This window comes from Rhinoderma darwinii, assembly GCF_050947455.1.
Source record: "Rhinoderma darwinii isolate aRhiDar2 chromosome 2 unlocalized genomic scaffold, aRhiDar2.hap1 SUPER_2_unloc_31, whole genome shotgun sequence".
Lineage (NCBI taxonomy): Eukaryota > Metazoa > Chordata > Amphibia > Anura > Rhinodermatidae > Rhinoderma > Rhinoderma darwinii.
This window is the reverse complement of record NW_027461698.1, coordinates 910,526-930,278: the sequence shown is the minus strand read 5'-3', so window position 1 is coordinate 930,278 and position 19,753 is coordinate 910,526. Positions and strand designations below refer to the sequence as shown.

The 19,753-nt window shown below is 47.6% G+C and overlaps 15 non-coding genes across 15 annotated transcripts; all 15 read left to right on the top strand.

The window, feature by feature from the left end:
• The first annotated feature begins 497 nt into the window (after window positions 1–497).
• Window positions 498–688, top strand: LOC142677302 (U2 spliceosomal RNA). The gene has a single exon (XR_012852335.1). It is a non-coding gene; the product is annotated as a U2 spliceosomal RNA (small nuclear RNA).
• Window positions 689–1,799: 1,111 nt separating this feature from the next.
• LOC142677474 (U2 spliceosomal RNA) lies at window positions 1,800–1,990 on the top strand. Its single transcript, XR_012852490.1, has one exon. It is a non-coding gene; the product is annotated as a U2 spliceosomal RNA (small nuclear RNA).
• A 1,116-nt stretch (window positions 1,991–3,106) lies between these two features.
• On the top strand, window positions 3,107–3,297 carry LOC142677301 (U2 spliceosomal RNA). The gene has a single exon (XR_012852334.1). It is a non-coding gene; the product is annotated as a U2 spliceosomal RNA (small nuclear RNA).
• A 1,213-nt stretch (window positions 3,298–4,510) lies between these two features.
• Window positions 4,511–4,701, top strand: LOC142677299 (U2 spliceosomal RNA). The gene has a single exon (XR_012852332.1). It is a non-coding gene; the product is annotated as a U2 spliceosomal RNA (small nuclear RNA).
• A 1,122-nt stretch (window positions 4,702–5,823) lies between these two features.
• Window positions 5,824–6,014, top strand: LOC142677542 (U2 spliceosomal RNA). Its single transcript, XR_012852552.1, has one exon. It is a non-coding gene; the product is annotated as a U2 spliceosomal RNA (small nuclear RNA).
• A 1,126-nt stretch (window positions 6,015–7,140) lies between these two features.
• On the top strand, window positions 7,141–7,331 carry LOC142677432 (U2 spliceosomal RNA). Its single transcript, XR_012852452.1, has one exon. It is a non-coding gene; the product is annotated as a U2 spliceosomal RNA (small nuclear RNA).
• A 1,122-nt stretch (window positions 7,332–8,453) lies between these two features.
• On the top strand, window positions 8,454–8,644 carry LOC142677541 (U2 spliceosomal RNA). Its single transcript, XR_012852551.1, has one exon. It is a non-coding gene; the product is annotated as a U2 spliceosomal RNA (small nuclear RNA).
• A 1,117-nt stretch (window positions 8,645–9,761) lies between these two features.
• On the top strand, window positions 9,762–9,952 carry LOC142677554 (U2 spliceosomal RNA). Its single transcript, XR_012852563.1, has one exon. It is a non-coding gene; the product is annotated as a U2 spliceosomal RNA (small nuclear RNA).
• A 1,120-nt stretch (window positions 9,953–11,072) lies between these two features.
• LOC142677431 (U2 spliceosomal RNA) lies at window positions 11,073–11,263 on the top strand. Its single transcript, XR_012852451.1, has one exon. It is a non-coding gene; the product is annotated as a U2 spliceosomal RNA (small nuclear RNA).
• A 1,126-nt stretch (window positions 11,264–12,389) lies between these two features.
• On the top strand, window positions 12,390–12,580 carry LOC142677540 (U2 spliceosomal RNA). The gene has a single exon (XR_012852550.1). It is a non-coding gene; the product is annotated as a U2 spliceosomal RNA (small nuclear RNA).
• A 1,118-nt stretch (window positions 12,581–13,698) lies between these two features.
• LOC142677553 (U2 spliceosomal RNA) lies at window positions 13,699–13,889 on the top strand. The gene has a single exon (XR_012852562.1). It is a non-coding gene; the product is annotated as a U2 spliceosomal RNA (small nuclear RNA).
• A 1,124-nt stretch (window positions 13,890–15,013) lies between these two features.
• On the top strand, window positions 15,014–15,204 carry LOC142677430 (U2 spliceosomal RNA). The gene has a single exon (XR_012852450.1). It is a non-coding gene; the product is annotated as a U2 spliceosomal RNA (small nuclear RNA).
• A 1,122-nt stretch (window positions 15,205–16,326) lies between these two features.
• On the top strand, window positions 16,327–16,517 carry LOC142677298 (U2 spliceosomal RNA). The gene has a single exon (XR_012852331.1). It is a non-coding gene; the product is annotated as a U2 spliceosomal RNA (small nuclear RNA).
• A 1,128-nt stretch (window positions 16,518–17,645) lies between these two features.
• On the top strand, window positions 17,646–17,836 carry LOC142677297 (U2 spliceosomal RNA). The gene has a single exon (XR_012852330.1). It is a non-coding gene; the product is annotated as a U2 spliceosomal RNA (small nuclear RNA).
• Window positions 17,837–18,961: 1,125 nt separating this feature from the next.
• On the top strand, window positions 18,962–19,152 carry LOC142677552 (U2 spliceosomal RNA). Its single transcript, XR_012852561.1, has one exon. It is a non-coding gene; the product is annotated as a U2 spliceosomal RNA (small nuclear RNA).
• The last annotated feature ends 601 nt before the right edge of the window (window positions 19,153–19,753 follow it).

Below are 19,753 nucleotides of genomic sequence, written 5' to 3'. Positions count from 1 at the left end.
AAGACAGCCTGGGGGCCGGCTGTTGCAGTGTTGCCCTCTCAGGCAACACTGAGTGACTGACTGAGCCGCACCGTCTTATATAAAGTTCAGACGGAACTTTGCACGTGTCATAGTGGAGACCTCAGGAGCCAGAGCCAGCTTTCTGACATCATAATGGGGCCTCAGAGATAAAAGCCTGGGCCCAGGCAGTGTTGGTCAGTGCTGCTCAGCAGGCAGCACTGGACTGGATTAAAGCTGATACAAGGTGTGAAAGGAGAAGGGGTGGCAGTGGGCATGCACTTACTGCTGCTGCTGCTGCTGCTGCTGCTGCCAGTGTTTGCACGGCAGGAGGGCATTTGGGCGTTGCTTCCTCTCCGGCCTTTATTCACCTCCCGCGTAGCTGTGAGTGTGTGTGAGCCTGCAGGGCCCCATGGAATTGCCTAGGAGTAGGCTGAATCGCTGCAAGGGGTGAACAGCAGTATTGGGCAGGCTCGGTCAACGCGCGGCACGTTCGGGTTATCGCTTCTCGGCCTTTTGGCTAAGATCAAGTGTAGTATCTGTTCTTATCAGTTTAATATCTGATACGTCCCCTATCTGGGGACCATATATTAAATGGATTTTTAGAACAGGGAGATGGAAATAGAGCTTGCTCTGTCCACTCCACGCATTGACCTGGTATTGCAGTATTTCCAGGACCGGTGCACCCTTTCCTTATGTGTTTACTAAAATCAGATTCCAAAAGTGCTTTTTGTGTTTGCCATTGTTTTTGTCTTTCGGATGGGATCTCCCCTTTTAATCCCATTATTTCAACACCTGTTGGACAATGCATTTGTACAGTCATGTGTGATAATGAGCTAATTTATTAAATGCAATTAATTAATACATTGCCACCTCTTGTTTTGTGTCGTCTGTGTTTCTGTGTTTCCGGCATTTCACATTGGAACAGCTCATTCACCTTCCTTGTCTTCTCTCCGCCCTCCCTCCTAGGTAGGTTAAAGAGCTGCACCTGAGCCAGCCACTGATTGATGCAGCACCATAGTCAAATAGTGGAGTGGAGTAGGGGAACAGCAAACAGCCATTAAAGCAGCCAGCCCGCCCGCCCGTCACAATGGACCTACCTGTGTACACTAGATGGATGTGATGGAATGTACTGTGGTCCCTACATTTCAAGAAGAAGTAAGAATTGCAGTTGCAACAAACCCTTGCTTGCCTACAAAGAGAGCAGCAATTTGGATTTGTTACTATGTTACCTGGAAGAATAACAAACTGTGCAAGGATGGAGGTTGTAGGAGCAAGGAGAACAAGTTGTCTGTAAAGTTGGTGGATGCCTATTTTCCATTTTGCAGTCCCTTGTCTCCCTCTTGTGGCCTCCTGGAGGCAACTAGCTGTGCAAAAAAAAGACAGCCTGGGGGCCGGCTGTTGCAGTGTTGCCCTCTCAGGCAACACTGAGTGACTGACTGAGCCGCACCGTCTTATATAAAGTTCAGACGGAACTTTGCACGTGTCATAGTGGAGACCTCAGGAGCCAGAGCCAGCTTTCTGACATCATAATGGGGCCTCAGAGATAAAAGCCTGGGCCCAGGCAGTGTTGGTCAGTGCTGCTCAGCAGGCAGCACTGGACTGGATTAAAGCTGATACAAGGTGTGAAAGGAGAAGGGGTGGCAGTGGGCATGCACTTACTGCTGCTGCTGCTGCCAGTGTTTGCACGGCAGGAGGGCATTTGGGCGTTGCCAGGAAGGCGTTTTTATGTCGATTCCTCCTCTTTCAGCACTGCATTGTGGTGCAAGCAAAAGAAGCAAAACGCGCGGCACGTTCGGGTTATCGCTTCTCGGCCTTTTGGCTAAGATCAAGTGTAGTATCTGTTCTTATCAGTTTAATATCTGATACGTCCCCTATCTGGGGACCATATATTAAATGGATTTTTAGAACAGGGAGATGGAAATAGAGTTTGCTCTGTCCACTCCACGCATTGACCTGGTATTGCAGTATTTCCAGGACCGATGCACCCTTTCCTTATGTGTTTACTAAAATCAGATTCCAAAAGTGCTTTTTGTGTTTGCCATTGTTTTTGTCTTTCGGATGGGATCTCCCCTTTTAATCCCATTATTTCAACACCTGTTGGACAATGCATTTGTACAGTCATGTGTGATAATGAGCTAATTTATTAAATGCAATTAATTAATACATTGCCACCTCTTGTTTTGTGTCGTCTGTGTTTCTGTGTTTCCGGCATTTCACATTGGAACAGCTCATTCACCTTCCTTGTCTTCTCTCCGCCCTCCCTCCTAGGTAGGTTAAAGAGCTGCACCTGAGCCAGCCACTGATTGATGCAGCACCATAGTCAAATAGTGGAGTGGAGTAGGGGAACAGCAAACAGCCATTAAAGCAGCCAGCCCGCCCGCCCGCCCGCCCGTCACAATGGACCTACCTGTGTACACTAGATGGATGTGATGGAATGTACTGTGGTCCCTACATTTCAAGAAGAAGTAAGAATTGCAGTTGCAACAAACCCTTGCTTGCCTACAAAGAGAGCAGCAATTTGGATTTGTTACTATGTTACCTGGAAGAATAACAAACTGTGCAAGGATGGAGGTTGTAGGAGCAAGGAGAACAAGTTGTCTGTAAAGTTGGTGGATGCCTATTTTCCATTTTGCAGTCCCTTGTCTCCCTCTTGTGGCCTCCTGGAGGCAACTAGCTGTGCAAAAAAAAGACAGCCTGGGGGCCGGCTGTTGCAGTGTTGCCCTCTCAGGCAACACTGAGTGACTGACTGAGCCGCACCGTCTTATATAAAGTTCAGACGGAACTTTGCACGTGTCATAGTGGAGACCTCAGGAGCCAGAGCCAGCTTTCTGACATCATAATGGGGCCTCAGAGATAAAAGCCTGGGCCCAGGCAGTGTTGGTCAGTGCTGCTCAGCAGGCAGCACTGGACTGGATTAAAGCTGATACAAGGTGTGAAAGGAGAAGGGGTGGCAGTGGGCATGCACTTACTGCTGCTGCTGCCAGTGTTTGCACGGCAGGAGGGCATTTGGGCGTTGCCAGGAAGGCGTTTTTATGTCGATTCCTCCTCTTTCAGCACTGCATTGTGGTGCAAGCAAAAGAAGCAAAATGCGCGGCACGTTCGGGTTATCGCTTCTCGGCCTTTTGGCTAAGATCAAGTGTAGTATCTGTTCTTATCAGTTTAATATCTGATACGTCCCCTATCTGGGGACCATATATTAAATGGATTTTTAGAACAGGGAGATGGAAATAGAGCTTGCTCTGTCCACTCCACGCATTGACCTGGTATTGCAGTATTTCCAGGACCGGTGCACCCTTTCCTTATGTGTTTACTAAAATCAGATTCCAAAAGTGCTTTTTGTGTTTGCCATTGTTTTTGTCTTTCGGATGGGATCTCCCCTTTTAATCCCATTATTTCAACACCTGTTGGACAATGCATTTGTACAGTCATGTGTGATAATGAGCTAATTTATTAAATGCAATTAATTAATACATTGCCACCTCTTGTTTTGTGTCGTCTGTGTTTCTGTGTTTCCGGCATTTCACATTGGAACAGCTCATTCACCTTCCTTGTCTTCTCTCCGCCCTCCCTCCTAGGTAGGTTAAAGAGCTGCACCTGAGCCAGCCACTGATTGATACAGCACCATAGTCAAATAGTGGAGTGGAGTAGGGGAACAGCAAACAGCCATTAAAGCAGCCAGCCCGCCCGCCCGCCCGTCACAATGGACCTACCTGTGTACACTAGATGGATGTGATGGAATGTACTGTGGTCCCTACATTTCAAGAAGAAGTAAGAATTGCAGTTGCAACAAACCCTTGCTTGCCTACAAAGAGAGCAGCAATTTGGATTTGTTACTATGTTACCTGGAAGAATAACAAACTGTGCAAGGATGGAGGTTGTAGGAGCAAGGAGAACAAGTTGTCTGTAAAGTTGGTGGATGCCTATTTTCCATTTTGCAGTCCCTTGTCTCCCTCTTGTGGCCTCCTGGAGGCAACTAGCTGTGCAAAAAAAAGACAGCCTGGGGGCCGGCTGTTGCAGTGTTGCCCTCTCAGGCAACACTGAGTGACTGACTGAGCCGCACCGTCTTATATAAAGTTCAGACGGAACTTTGCACGTGTCATAGTGGAGACCTCAGGAGCCAGAGCCAGCTTTCTGACATCATAATGGGGCCTCAGAGATAAAAGCCTGGGCCCAGGCAGTGTTGGTCAGTGCTGCTCAGCAGGCAGCACTGGACTGGATTAAAGCTGATACAAGGTGTGAAAGGAGAAGGGGTGGCAGTGGGCATGCACTTACTGCTGCTGCTGCTGCTGCTGCTGCTGCTGCTGCTGCTGCTGCTGCTGCTGCCAGTGTTTGCACGGCAGGAAGGCATTTGGGCGTTGCTTCCTCTCCGGCCTTTATTCACCTCCCGCGTAGCTGTGAGTGTGTGTGAGCCTGCAGGGCCCCATGGAATTGCCTAGGAGTAGGCTGAATCGCTGCAAGGGGTGAACAGCAGTATTGGGCAGGCTCGGTCAACGCGCGGCACGTTTGGGTTATCGCTTCTCGGCCTTTTGGCTAAGATCAAGTGTAGTATCTGTTCTTATCAGTTTAATATCTGATACGTCCCCTATCTGGGGACCATATATTAAATGGATTTTTAGAACAGGGAGATGGAAATAGAGCTTGCTCTGTCCACTCCACGCATTGACCTGGTATTGCAGTATTTCCAGGACCGGTGCACCCTTTCCTTATGTGTTTACTAAAATCAGATTCCAAAAGTGCTTTTTGTGTTTGCCATTGTTTTTGTCTTTCGGATGGGATCTCCCCTTTTAATCCCATTATTTCAACACCTGTTGGACAATGCATTTGTACAGTCATGTGTGATAATGAGCTAATTTATTAAATGCAATTAATGAATACATTGCCACCTCTTGTTTTGTGTCGTCTGTGTTTCTGTGTTTCCGGCATTTCACATTGGAACAGCTCATTCACCTTCCTTGTCTTCTCTCCGCCCTCCCTCCTAGGTAGGTTAAAGAGCTGCACCTGAGCCAGCCACTGATTGATGCAGCACCATAGTCAAATAGTGGAGTGGAGTAGGGGAACAGCAAACAGCCATTAAAGCAGCCAGCCCGCCCGCCCGCCCGCCCGTCACAATGGACCTACCTGTGTACACTAGATGGATGTGATGGAATGTACTGTGGTCCCTACATTTCAAGAAGAAGTAAGAATTGCAGTTGCAACAAACCCTTGCTTGCCTACAAAGAGAGCAGCAATTTGGATTTGTTACTATGTTACCTGGAAGAATAACAAACTGTGCAAGGATGGAGGTTGTAGGAGCAAGGAGAACAAGTTGTCTGTAAAGTTGGTGGATGCCTATTTTCCATTTTGCAGTCCCTTGTCTCCCTCTTGTGGCCTCCTGGAGGCAACTAGCTGTGCAAAAAAAAGACAGCCTGGGGGCCGGCTGTTGCAGTGTTGCCCTCTCAGGCAACACTGAGTGACTGACTGAGCCGCACCGTCTTATATAAAGTTCAGACGGAACTTTGCACGTGTCATAGTGGAGACCTCAGGAGCCAGAGCCAGCTTTCTGACATCATAATGGGGCCTCAGAGATAAAAGCCTGGGCCCAGGCAGTGTTGGTCAGTGCTGCTCAGCAGGCAGCACTGGACTGGATTAAAGCTGATACAAGGTGTGAAAGGAGAAGGGGTGGCAGTGGGCATGCACTTACTGCTGCTGCTGCTGCTGCCAGTGTTTGCATGGCAGGAGGGCATTTGGGCGTTGCCAGGAAGGCGTTTTTATGTCGATTCCTCCTCTTTCAGCACTGCATTGTGGTGCAAGCAAAAGAAGCAAAACGCGCGGCACGTTCGGGTTATCGCTTCTCGGCCTTTTGGCTAAGATCAAGTGTAGTATCTGTTCTTATCAGTTTAATATCGAATACGTCCCCTATCTGGGGACCATATATTAAATGGATTTTTAGAACAGGGAGATGGAAATAGAGCTTGCTCTGTCCACTCCACGCATTGACCTGGTATTGCAGTATTTCCAGGACCGGTGCACCCTTTCCTTATGTGTTTACTAAAATCAGATTCCAAAAGTGCTTTTTGTGTTTGCCATTGTTTTTGTCTTTCGGATGGGATCTCCCCTTTTAATCCCATTATTTCAACACCTGTTGGACAATGCATTTGTACAGTCATGTGTGATAATGAGCTAATTTATTAAATGCAATTAATTAATACATTGCCACCTCTTGTTTTGTGTCGTCTGTGTTTCTGTGTTTCCGGCATTTCACATTGGAACAGCTCATTCACCTTCCTTGTCTTCTCTCCGCCCTCCCTCCTAGGTAGGTTAAAGAGCTGCACCTGAGCCAGCCACTGATTGATGCAGCACCATAGTCAAATAGTGGAGTGGAGTAGGGGAACAGCAAACAGCCATTAAAGCAGCCAGCCCGCCCGCCCGCCCGTCACAATGGACCTACCTGTGTACACTAGATGGATGTGATGGAATGTACTGTGGTCCCTACATTTCAAGAAGAAGTAAGAATTGCAGTTGCAACAAACCCTTGCTTGCCTACAAAGAGAGCAGCAATTTGGATTTGTTACTATGTTACCTGGAAGAATAACAAACTGTGCAAGGATGGAGGTTGTAGGAGCAAGGAGAACAAGTTGTCTGTAAAGTTGGTGGATGCCTATTTTCCATTTTGCAGTCCCTTGTCTCCCTCTTGTGGCCTCCTGGAGGCAACTAGCTGTGCAAAAAAAAGACAGCCTGGGGGCCGGCTGTTGCAGTGTTGCCCTCTCAGGCAACACTGAGTGACTGACTGAGCCGCACCGTCTTATATAAAGTTCAGACGGAACTTTGCACGTGTCATGGTGGAGACCCTCAGGAGCCAGAGCCAGCTTTCTGACATCATAATGGGGCCTCAGAGATAAAAGCCTGGGCCCAGGCAGTGTTGGTCAGTGCTGCTCAGCAGGCAGCACTGGACTGGATTAAAGCTGATACAAGGTGTGAAAGGAGAAGGGGTGGCAGTGGGCATGCACTTACTGCTGCTGCTGCTGCTGCTGCCTGCCAGTGTTTGCACGGCAGGAGGGCATTTGGGCGTTGCCAGGAAGGCGTTTTTATGTCGATTCCTCCTCTTTCAGCACTGCATTGTGGTGCAAGCAAAAGAAGCAAAACGCGCGGCACGTTCGGGTTATCGCTTCTCGGCCTTTTGGCTAAGATCAAGTGTAGTATCTGTTCTTATCAGTTTAATATCTGATACGTCCCCTGTCTGGGGACCATATATTAAATGGATTTTTAGAACAGGGAGATGGAAATAGAGCTTGCTCTGTCCACTCCACGCATTGACCTGGTATTGCAGTATTTCCAGGACCGGTGCACCCTTTCCTTATGTGTTTACTAAAATCAGATTCCAAAAGTGCTTTTTGTGTTTGCCATTGTTTTTGTCTTTCGGATGGGATCTCCCCTTTTAATCCCATTATTTCAACACCTGTTGGACAATGCATTTGTACAGTCATGTGTGATAATGAGCTAATTTATTAAATGCAATTAATTAATACATTGCCACCTCTTGTTTTGTGTCGTCTGTGTTTCTGTGTTTCCGGCATTTCACATTGGAACAGCTCATTCACCTTCCTTGTCTTCTCTCCGCCCTCCCTCCTAGGTAGGTTAAAGAGCTGCACCTGAGCCAGCCACTGATTGATGCAGCACCATAGTCAAATAGTGGAGTGGAGTAGGGGAACAGCAAACAGCCATTAAAGCAGCCAGCCCGCCCGCCCGCCCGCCCGTCACAATGGACCTACCTGTGTACACTAGATGGATGTGATGGAATGTACTGTGGTCCCTACATTTCAAGAAGAAGTAAGAATTGCAGTTGCAACAAACCCTTGCTTGCCTACAAAGAGAGCAGCAATTTGGATTTGTTACTATGTTACCTGGAAGAATAACAAACTGTGCAAGGATGGAGGTTGTAGGAGCAAGGAGAACAAGTTGTCTGTAAAGTTGGTGGATGCCTATTTTCCATTTTGCAGTCCCTTGTCTCCCTCTTGTGGCCTCCTGGAGGCAACTAGCTGTGCAAAAAAAAGACAGCCTGGGGGCCGGCTGTTGCAGTGTTGCCCTCTCAGGCAACACTGAGTGACTGACTGAGCCGCACCGTCTTATATAAAGTTCAGACGGAACTTTGCACGTGTCATAGTGGAGACCTCAGGAGCCAGAGCCAGCTTTCTGACATCATAATGGGGCCTCAGAGATAAAAGCCTGGGCCCAGGCAGTGTTGGTCAGTGCTGCTCAGCAGGCAGCACTGGACTGGATTAAAGCTGATACAAGGTGTGAAAGGAGAAGGGGTGGCAGTGGGCATGCACTTACTGCTGCTGCTGCTGCTGCCAGTGTTTGCACGGCAGGAGGGCATTTGGGCGTTGCCAGGAAGGCGTTTTTATGTCGATTCCTCCTCTTTCAGCACTGCATTGTGGTGCAAGCAAAAGAAGCAAAACGCGCGGCACGTTCGGGTTATCGCTTCTCGGCCTTTTGGCTAAGATCAAGTGTAGTATCTGTTCTTATCAGTTTAATATCGAATACGTCCCCTATCTGGGGACCATATATTAAATGGATTTTTAGAACAGGGAGATGGAAATAGAGCTTGCTCTGTCCACTCCACGCATTGACCTGGTATTGCAGTATTTCCAGGACCGGTGCACCCTTTCCTTATGTGTTTACTAAAATCAGATTCCAAAAGTGTTTTTTGTGTTTGCCATTGTTTTTGTCTTTCGGATGGGATCTCCCCTTTTAATCCCATTATTTCAACACCTGTTGGACAATGCATTTGTACAGTCATGTGTGATAATGAGCTAATTTATTAAATGCAATTAATTAATACATTGCCACCTCTTGTTTTGTGTCGTCTGTGTTTCTGTGTTTCCGGCATTTCACATTGGAACAGCTCATTCACCTTCCTTGTCTTCTCTCCGCCCTCCCTCCTAGGTAGGTTAAAGAGCTGCACCTGAGCCAGCCACTGATTGATGCAGCACCATAGTCAAATAGTGGAGTGGAGTAGGGAACAGCAAACAGCCATTAAAGCAGCCAGCCCGCCCGCCCGCCCGTCACAATGGACCTACCTGTGTACACTAGATGGATGTGATGGAATGTACTGTGGTCCCTACATTTCAAGAAGAAGTAAGAATTGCAGTTGCAACAAACCCTTGCTTGCCTACAAAGAGAGCAGCAATTTGGATTTGTTACTATGTTACCTGGAAGAATAACAAACTGTGCAAGGATGGAGGTTGTAGGAGCAAGGAGAACAAGTTGTCTGTAAAGTTGGTGGATGCCTATTTTCCATTTTGCAGTCCCTTGTCTCCCTCTTGTGGCCTCCTGGAGGCAACTAGCTGTGCAAAAAAAAGACAGCCTGGGGGCCGGCTGTTGCAGTGTTGCCCTCTCAGGCAACACTGAGTGACTGACTGAGCCGCACCGTCTTATATAAAGTTCAGACGGAACTTTGCACGTGTCATAGTGGAGACCTCAGGAGCCAGAGCCAGCTTTCTGACATCATAATGGGGCCTCAGAGATAAAAGCCTGGGCCCAGGCAGTGTTGGTCAGTGCTGCTCAGCAGGCAGCACTGGACTGGATTAAAGCTGATACAAGGTGTGAAAGGAGAAGGGGTGGCAGTGGGCATGCACTTACTGCTGCTGCTGCTGCTGCCAGTGTTTGCACGGCAGGAGGGCATTTGGGCGTTGCCAGGAAGGCGTTTTTATGTCGATTCCTCCTCTTTCAGCACTGCATTGTGGTGCAAGCAAAAGAAGCAAAACGCGCGGCACGTTCGGGTTATCGCTTCTCGGCCTTTTGGCTAAGATCAAGTGTAGTATCTGTTCTTATCAGTTTAATATCGAATACGTCCCCTATCTGGGGACCATATATTAAATGGATTTTTAGAACAGGGAGATGGAAATAGAGCTTGCTCTGTCCACTCCACGCATTGACCTGGTATTGCAGTATTTCCAGGACCGATGCACCCTTTCCTTATGTGTTTACTAAAATCAGATTCCAAAAGTGCTTTTTTGTGTTGCCATTGTTTTTGTCTTTCGGATGGGATCTCCCCTTTTAATCCCATTATTTCAACACCTGTTGGACAATGCATTTGTACAGTCATGTGTGATAATGAGCTAATTTATTAAATGCAATTAATTAATACATTGCCACCTCTTGTTTTGTGTCGTCTGTGTTTCTGTGTTTCCGGCATTTCATATTGGAACAGCTCATTCACCTTCCTTGTCTTCTCTCCGCCCTCCCTCCTAGGTAGGTTAAAGAGCTGCACCTGAGCCAGCCACTGATTGATGCAGCACCATAGTCAAATAGTGGAGTGGAGTAGGGGAACAGCAAACAGCCATTAAAGCAGCCAGCCCGCCCGCCCGTCACAATGGACCTACCTGTGTACACTAGATGGATGTGATGGAATGTACTGTGGTCCCTACATTTCAAGAAGAAGTAAGAATTGCAGTTGCAACAAACCCTTGCTTGCCTACAAAGAGAGCAGCAATTTGGATTTGTTACTATGTTACCTGGAAGAATAACAAACTGTGCAAGGATGGAGGTTGTAGGAGCAAGGAGAACAAGTTGTCTGTAAAGTTGGTGGATGCCTATTTTCCATTTTGCAGTCCCTTGTCTCCCTCTTGTGGCCTCCTGGAGGCAACTAGCTGTGCAAAAAAAAGACAGCCTGGGGGCCGGCTGTTGCAGTGTTGCCCTCTCAGGCAACACTGAGTGACTGACTGAGCCGCACCGTCTTATATAAAGTTCAGACGGAACTTTGCACGTGTCATGGTGGAGACCTCAGGAGCCAGAGCCAGCTTTCTGACATCATAATGGGGCCTCAGAGATAAAAGCCTGGGCCCAGGCAGTGTTGGTCAGTGCTGCTCAGCAGGCAGCACTGGACTGGATTAAAGCTGATACAAGGTGTGAAAGGAGAAGGGGTGGCAGTGGGCATGCACTTACTGCTGCTGCTGCTGCTGCTGCTGCCAGTGTTTGCACGGCAGGAGGGCATTTGGGCGTTGCCAGGAAGGCGTTTTTATGTCGATTCCTCCTCTTTCAGCACTGCATTGTGGTGCAAGCAAAAGAAGCAAAACGCGCGGCACGTTCGGGTTATCGCTTCTCGGCCTTTTGGCTAAGATCAAGTGTAGTATCTGTTCTTATCAGTTTAATATCTGATACGTCCCCTGTCTGGGGACCATATATTAAATGGATTTTTAGAACAGGGAGATGGAAATAGAGCTTGCTCTGTCCACTCCACGCATTGACCTGGTATTGCAGTATTTCCAGGACCGGTGCACCCTTTCCTTATGTGTTTACTAAAATCAGATTCCAAAAGTGCTTTTTGTGTTTGCCATTGTTTTTGTCTTTCGGATGGGATCTCCCCTTTTAATCCCATTATTTCAACACCTGTTGGACAATGCATTTGTACAGTCATGTGTGATAATGAGCTAATTTATTAAATGCAATTAATTAATACATTGCCACCTCTTGTTTTGTGTCGTCTGTGTTTCTGTGTTTCCGGCATTTCACATTGGAACAGCTCATTCACCTTCCTTGTCTTCTCTCCGCCCTCCCTCCTAGGTAGGTTAAAGAGCTGCACCTGAGCCAGCCACTGATTGATGCAGCACCATAGTCAAATAGTGGAGTGGAGTAGGGGAACAGCAAACAGCCATTAAAGCAGCCAGCCCGCCCGCCCGCCCGCCCGCCCGTCACAATGGACCTACCTGTGTACACTAGATGGATGTGATGGAATGTACTGTGGTCCCTACATTTCAAGAAGAAGTAAGAATTGCAGTTGCAACAAACCCTTGCTTGCCTACAAAGAGAGCAGCAATTTGGATTTGTTACTATGTTACCTGGAAGAATAACAAACTGTGCAAGGATGGAGGTTGTAGGAGCAAGGAGAACAAGTTGTCTGTAAAGTTGGTGGATGCCTATTTTCCATTTTGCAGTCCCTTGTCTCCCTCTTGTGGCCTCCTGGAGGCAACTAGCTGTGCAAAAAAAAGACAGCCTGGGGGCCGGCTGTTGCAGTGTTGCCCTCTCAGGCAACACTGAGTGACTGACTGAGCCGCACCGTCTTATATAAAGTTCAGACGGAACTTTGCACGTGTCATAGTGGAGACCTCAGGAGCCAGAGCCAGCTTTCTGACATCATAATGGGGCCTCAGAGATAAAAGCCTGGGCCCAGGCAGTGTTGGTCAGTGCTGCTCAGCAGGCAGCACTGGACTGGATTAAAGCTGATACAAGGTGTGAAAGGAGAAGGGGTGGCAGTGGGCATGCACTTACTGCTGCTGCTGCTGCTGCCAGTGTTTGCACGGCAGGAGGGCATTTTGGCGTTGCCAGGAAGGCGTTTTTATGTCGATTCCTCCTCTTTCAGCACTGCATTGTGGTGCAAGCAAAAGAAGCAAAACGCGCGGCACGTTCGGGTTATCGCTTCTCGGCCTTTTGGCTAAGATCAAGTGTAGTATCTGTTCTTATCAGTTTAATATCGAATACGTCCCCTATCTGGGGACCATATATTAAATGGATTTTTAGAACAGGGAGATGGAAATAGAGCTTGCTCTGTCCACTCCACGCATTGACCTGGTATTGCAGTATTTCCAGGACCGGTGCACCCTTTCCTTATGTGTTTACTAAAATCAGATTCCAAAAGTGCTTTTTGTGTTTGCCATTGTTTTTGTCTTTCGGATGGGATCTCCCCTTTTAATCCCATTATTTCAACACCTGTTGGACAATGCATTTGTACAGTCATGTGTGATAATGAGCTAATTTATTAAATGCAATTAATTAATACATTGCCACCTCTTGTTTTGTGTCGTCTGTGTTTCTGTGTTTCCGGCATTTCACATTGGAACAGCTCATTCACCTTCCTTGTCTTCTCTCCGCCCTCCCTCCTAGGTAGGTTAAAGAGCTGCACCTGAGCCAGCCACTGATTGATGCAGCACCATAGTCAAATAGTGGAGTGGAGTAGGGGAACAGCAAACAGCCATTAAAGCAGCCAGCCCGCCCGCCCGCCCGTCACAATGGACCTACCTGTGTACACTAGATGGATGTGATGGAATGTACTGTGGTCCCTACATTTCAAGAAGAAGTAAGAATTGCAGTTGCAACAAACCCTTGCTTGCCTACAAAGAGAGCAGCAATTTGGATTTGTTACTATGTTACCTGGAAGAATAACAAACTGTGCAAGGATGGAGGTTGTAGGAGCAAGGAGAACAAGTTGTCTGTAAAGTTGGTGGATGCCTATTTTCCATTTTGCAGTCCCTTGTCTCCCTCTTGTGGCCTCCTGGAGGCAACTAGCTGTGCAAAAAAAAGACAGCCTGGGGGCCGGCTGTTGCAGTGTTGCCCTCTCAGGCAACACTGAGTGACTGACTGAGCCGCACCGTCTTATATAAAGTTCAGACGGAACTTTGCACGTGTCATAGTGGAGACCTCAGGAGCCAGAGCCAGCTTTCTGACATCATAATGGGGCCTCAGAGATAAAAGCCTGGGCCCAGGCAGTGTTGGTCAGTGCTGCTCAGCAGGCAGCACTGGACTGGATTAAAGCTGATACAAGGTGTGAAAGGAGAAGGGGTGGCAGTGGGCATGCACTTACTGCTGCTGCTGCTGCTGCCAGTGTTTGCACGGCAGGAGGGCATTTGGGCGTTGCCAGGAAGGCGTTTTTATGTCGATTCCTCCTCTTTCAGCACTGCATTGTGGTGCAAGCAAAAGAAGCAAAACGCGCGGCACGTTCGGGTTATCGCTTCTCGGCCTTTTGGCTAAGATCAAGTGTAGTATCTGTTCTTATCAGTTTAATATCGAATACGTCCCCTATCTGGGGACCATATATTAAATGGATTTTTAGAACAGGGAGATGGAAATAGAGCTTGCTCTGTCCACTCCACGCATTGACCTGGTATTGCAGTATTTCCAGGACCGATGCACCCTTTCCTTATGTGTTTACTAAAATCAGATTCCAAAAGTGCTTTTTGTGTTTGCCATTGTTTTTGTCTTTCGGATGGGATCTCCCCTTTTAATCCCATTATTTCAACACCTGTTGGACAATGCATTTGTACAGTCATGTGTGATAATGAGCTAATTTATTAAATGCAATTAATTAATACATTGCCACCTCTTGTTTTGTGTCGTCTGTGTTTCTGTGTTTCCGGCATTTCGTATTGGAACAGCTCATTCACCTTCCTTGTCTTCTCTCCGCCCTCCCTCCTAGGTAGGTTAAAGAGCTGCACCTGAGCCAGCCACTGATTGATGCAGCACCATAGTCAAATAGTGGAGTGGAGTAGGGGAACAGCAAACAGCCATTAAAGCAGCCAGCCCGCCCGCCCGCCCGTCACAATGGACCTACCTGTGTACACTAGATGGATGTGATGGAATGTACTGTGGTCCCTACATTTCAAGAAGAAGTAAGAATTGCAGTTGCAACAAACCCTTGCTTGCCTACAAAGAGAGCAGCAATTTGGATTTGTTACTATGTTACCTGGAAGAATAACAAACTGTGCAAGGATGGAGGTTGTAGGAGCAAGGAGAACAAGTTGTCTGTAAAGTTGGTGGATGCCTATTTTCCATTTTGCAGTCCCTTGTCTCCCTCTTGTGGCCTCCTGGAGGCAACTAGCTGTGCAAAAAAAAGACAGCCTGGGGGCCGGCTGTTGCAGTGTTGCCCTCTCAGGCAACACTGAGTGACTGACTGAGCCGCACCGTCTTATATAAAGTTCAGACGGAACTTTGCACGTGTCATGGTGGAGACCTCAGGAGCCAGAGCCAGCTTTCTGACATCATAATGGGGCCTCAGAGATAAAAGCCTGGGCCCAGGCAGTGTTGGTCAGTGCTGCTCAGCAGGCAGCACTGGACTGGATTAAAGCTGATACAAGGTGTGAAAGGAGAAGGGGTGGCAGTGGGCATGCACTTACTGCTGCTGCTGCTGCTGCTGCTGCCAGTGTTTGCACGGCAGGAGGGCATTTGGGCGTTGCCAGGAAGGCGTTTTTATGTCGATTCCTCCTCTTTCAGCACTGCATTGTGGTGCAAGCAAAAGAAGCAAAACGCGCGGCACGTTCGGGTTATCGCTTCTCGGCCTTTTGGCTAAGATCAAGTGTAGTATCTGTTCTTATCAGTTTAATATCTGATACGTCCCCTGTCTGGGGACCATATATTAAATGGATTTTTAGAACAGGGAGATGGAAATAGAGCTTGCTCTGTCCACTCCACGCATTGACCTGGTATTGCAGTATTTCCAGGACCGGTGCACCCTTTCCTTATGTGTTTACTAAAATCAGATTCCAAAAGTGCTTTTTGTGTTTGCCATTGTTTTTGTCTTTCGGATGGGATCTCCCCTTTTAATCCCATTATTTCAACACCTGTTGGACAATGCATTTGTACAGTCATGTGTGATAATGAGCTAATTTATTAAATGCAATTAATTAATACATTGCCACCTCTTGTTTTGTGTCGTCTGTGTTTCTGTGTTTCCGGCATTTCACATTGGAACAGCTCATTCACCTTCCTTGTCTTCTCTCCGCCCTCCCTCCTAGGTAGGTTAAAGAGCTGCACCTGAGCCAGCCACTGATTGATGCAGCACCATAGTCAAATAGTGGAGTGGAGTAGGGGAACAGCAAACAGCCATTAAAGCAGCCAGCCCGCCCGCCCGCCCGCCCGTCACAATGGACCTACCTGTGTACACTAGATGGATGTGATGGAATGTACTGTGGTCCCTACATTTCAAGAAGAAGTAAGAATTGCAGTTGCAACAAACCCTTGCTTGCCTACAAAGAGAGCAGCAATTTGGATTTGTTACTATGTTACCTGGAAGAATAACAAACTGTGCAAGGATGGAGGTTGTAGGAGCAAGGAGAACAAGTTGTCTGTAAAGTTGGTGGATGCCTATTTTCCATTTTGCAGTCCCTTGTCTCCCTCTTGTGGCCTCCTGGAGGCAACTAGCTGTGCAAAAAAAAGACAGCCTGGGGGCCGGCTGTTGCAGTGTTGCCCTCTCAGGCAACACTGAGTGACTGACTGAGCCGCACCGTCTTATATAAAGTTCAGACGGAACTTTGCACGTGTCATAGTGGAGACCTCAGGAGCCAGAGCCAGCTTTCTGACATCATAATGGGGCCTCAGAGATAAAAGCCTGGGCCCAGGCAGTGTTGGTCAGTGCTGCTCAGCAGGCAGCACTGGACTGGATTAAAGCTGATACAAGGTGTGAAAGGAGAAGGGGTGGCAGTGGGCATGCACTTACTGCTGCTGCTGCTGCTGCCAGTGTTTGCACGGCAGGAGGGCATTTGGGCGTTGCCAGGAAGGCGTTTTTATGTTGATTCCTCCTCTTTCAGCACTGCATTGTGGTGCAAGCAAAAGAAGTAAAACGCGCGGCACGTTCGGGTTATCGCTTCTCGGCCTTTTGGCTAAGATCAAGTGTAGTATCTGTTCTTATCAGTTTAATATCTGATACGTCCCCTATCTGGGGACCATATATTAAATGGATTTTTAGAACAGGGAGATGGAAATAGAGCTTGCTCTGTCCACTCCACGCATTGACCTGGTATTGCAGTATTTCCAGGACCGGTGCACCCTTTCCTTATGTGTTTACTAAAATCAGATTCCAAAAGTGCTTTTTGTGTTTGCCATTGTTTTTGTCTTTCGGATGGGATCTCCCCTTTTAATCCCATTATTTCAACACCTGTTGGACAATGCATTTGTACAGTCATGTGTGATAATGAGCTAATTTATTAAATGCAATTAATTAATACATTGCCACCTCTTGTTTTGTGTCGTCTGTGTTTCTGTGTTTCCGGCATTTCACATTGGAACAGCTCATTCACCTTCCTTGTCTTCTCTCCGCCCTCCCTCCTAGGTAGGTTAAAGAGCTGCACCTGAGCCAGCCACTGATTGATGCAGCACCATAGTCAAATAGTGGAGTGGAGTAGGGGAACAGCAAACAGCCATTAAAGCAGCCAGCCCGCCCGCCCGCCCGCCCGTCACAATGGACCTACCTGTGTACACTAGATGGATGTGATGGAATGTACTGTGGTCCCTACATTTCAAGAAGAAGTAAGAATTGCAGTTGCAACAAACCCTTGCTTGCCTACAAAGAGAGCAGCAATTTGGATTTGTTACTATGTTACCTGGAAGAATAACAAACTGTGCAAGGATAGAGGTTGTAGGAGCAAGGAGAACAAGTTGTCTGTAAAGTTGGTGGATGCCTATTTTCCATTTTGCAGTCCCTTGTCTCCCTCTTGTGGCCTCCTGGAGGCAACTAGCTGTGCAAAAAAAAGACAGCCTGGGAGCCGGCTGTTGCAGTGTTGCCCTCTCAGGCAACACTGAGTGACTGACTGAGCCGCACCGTCTTATATAAAGTTCAGACGGAACTTTGCACGTGTCATAGTGGAGACCTCAGGAGCCAGATCCAGCTTTCTGACATCATAATGGGGCCTCAGAGATAAAAGCCTGGGCCCAGGCAGTGTTGGTCAGTGCTGCTCAGCAGGCAGCACTGGACTGGATTAAAGCTGATACAAGGTGTGAAAGGAGAAGGGGTGGCAGTGGGCATGCACTTACTGCTGCTGCTGCTGCTGCTGCTGCCAGTGTTTGCACGGCAGGAGGGCATTTGGGCGTTGCCAGGAAGGCGTTTTTATGTCGATTCCTCCTCTTTCAGCACTGCATTGTGGTGCAAGCAAAAGAAGCAAAACGCGCGGCACGTTCGGGTTATCGCTTCTCGGCCTTTTGGCTAAGATCAAGTGTAGTATCTGTTCTTATCAGTTTAATATCTGATACGTCCCCTATCTGGGGACCATATATTAAATGGATTTTTAGAACAGGGAGATGGAAATAGAGCTTGCTCTGTCCACTCCACGCATTGACCTGGTATTGCAGTATTTCCAGGACCGGTGCACCCTTTCCTTATGTGTTTACTAAAATCAGATTCCAAAAGTGCTTTTTGTGTTTGCCATTGTTTTTGTCTTTCGGATGGGATCTCCCCTTTTAATCCCATTATTTCAACACCTGTTGGACAATGCATTTGTACAGTCATGTGTGATAATGAGCTAATTTATTAAATGCAATTAATTAATACATTGCCACCTCTTGTTTTGTGTCGTCTGTGTTTCTGTGTTTCCGGCATTTCACATTGGAACAGCTCATTCACCTTCCTTGTCTTCTCTCCGCCCTCCCTCCTAGGTAGGTTAAAGAGCTGCACCTGAGCCAGCCACTGATTGATGCAGCACCATAGTCAAATAGTGGAGTGGAGTAGGGGAACAGCAAACAGCCATTAAAGCAGCCAGCCCGCCCGCCCGCCCGCCCGCCCGTCACAATGGACCTACCTGTGTACACTAGATGGATGTGATGGAATGTACTGTGGTCCCTACATTTCAAGAAGAAGTAAGAATTGCAGTTGCAACAAACCCTTGCTTGCCTACAAAGAGAGCAGCAATTTGGATTTGTTACTATGTTACCTGGAAGAATAACAAACTGTGCAAGGATGGAGGTTGTAGGAGCAAGGAGAACAAGTTGTCTGTAAAGTTGGTGGATGCCTATTTTCCATTTTGCAGTCCCTTGTCTCCCTCTTGTGGCCTCCTGGAGGCAACTAGCTGTGCAAAAAAAGACAGCCTGGGGGCCGGCTGTTGCAGTGTTGCCCTCTCAGGCAACACTGAGTGACTGACTGAGCCGCACCGTCTTATATAAAGTTCAGACGGAACTTTGCACGTGTCATAGTGGAGACCTCAGGAGCCAGAGCCAGCTTTCTGACATCATAATGGGGCCTCAGAGATAAAAGCCTGGGCCCAGGCAGTGTTGGTCAGTGCTGCTCAGCAGGCAGCACTGGACTGGATTAAAGCTGATACAAGGTGTGAAAGGAGAAGGGGTGGCAGTGGGCATGCACTTACTGCTGCTGCTGCTGCTGCCAGTGTTTGCACGGCAGGAGGGCATTTGGGCGTTGCCAGGAAGGCGTTTTTATGTCGATTCCTCCTCTTTCAGCACTGCATTGTGGTGCAAGCAAAAGAAGCAAAACGCGCGGCACGTTCGGGTTATCGCTTCTCGGCCTTTTGGCTAAGATCAAGTGTAGTATCTGTTCTTATCAGTTTAATATCGAATACGTCCCCTATCTGGGGACCATATATTAAATGGATTTTTAGAACAGGGAGATGGAAATAGAGCTTGCTCTGTCCACTCCACGCATTGACCTGGTATTGCAGTATTTCCAGGACCGATGCACCCTTTCCTTATGTGTTTACTAAAATCAGATTCCAAAAGTGCTTTTTGTGTTTGCCATTGTTTTTGTCTTTCGGATGGGATCTCCCCTTTTAATCCCATTATTTCAACACCTGTTGGACAATGCATTTGTACAGTCATGTGTGATAATGAGCTAATTTATTAAATGCAATTAATTAATACATTGCCACCTCTTGTTTTGTGTCGTCTGTGTTTCTGTGTTTCCGGCATTTCATATTGGAACAGCTCATTCACCTTCCTTGTCTTCTCTCCGCCCTCCCTCCTAGGTAGGTTAAAGAGCTGCACCTGAGCCAGCCACTGATTGATGCAGCACCATAGTCAAATAGTGGAGTGGAGTAGGGGAACAGCAAACAGCCATTAAAGCAGCCAGCCCGCCCGCCCGCCCGTCACAATGGACCTACCTGTGTACACTAGATGGATGTGATGGAATGTACTGTGGTCCCTACATTTCAAGAAGAAGTAAGAATTGCAGTTGCAACAAACCCTTGCTTGCCTACAAAGAGAGCAGCAATTTGGATTTGTTACTATGTTACCTGGAAGAATAACAAACTGTGCAAGGATGGAGGTTGTAGGAGCAAGGAGAACAAGT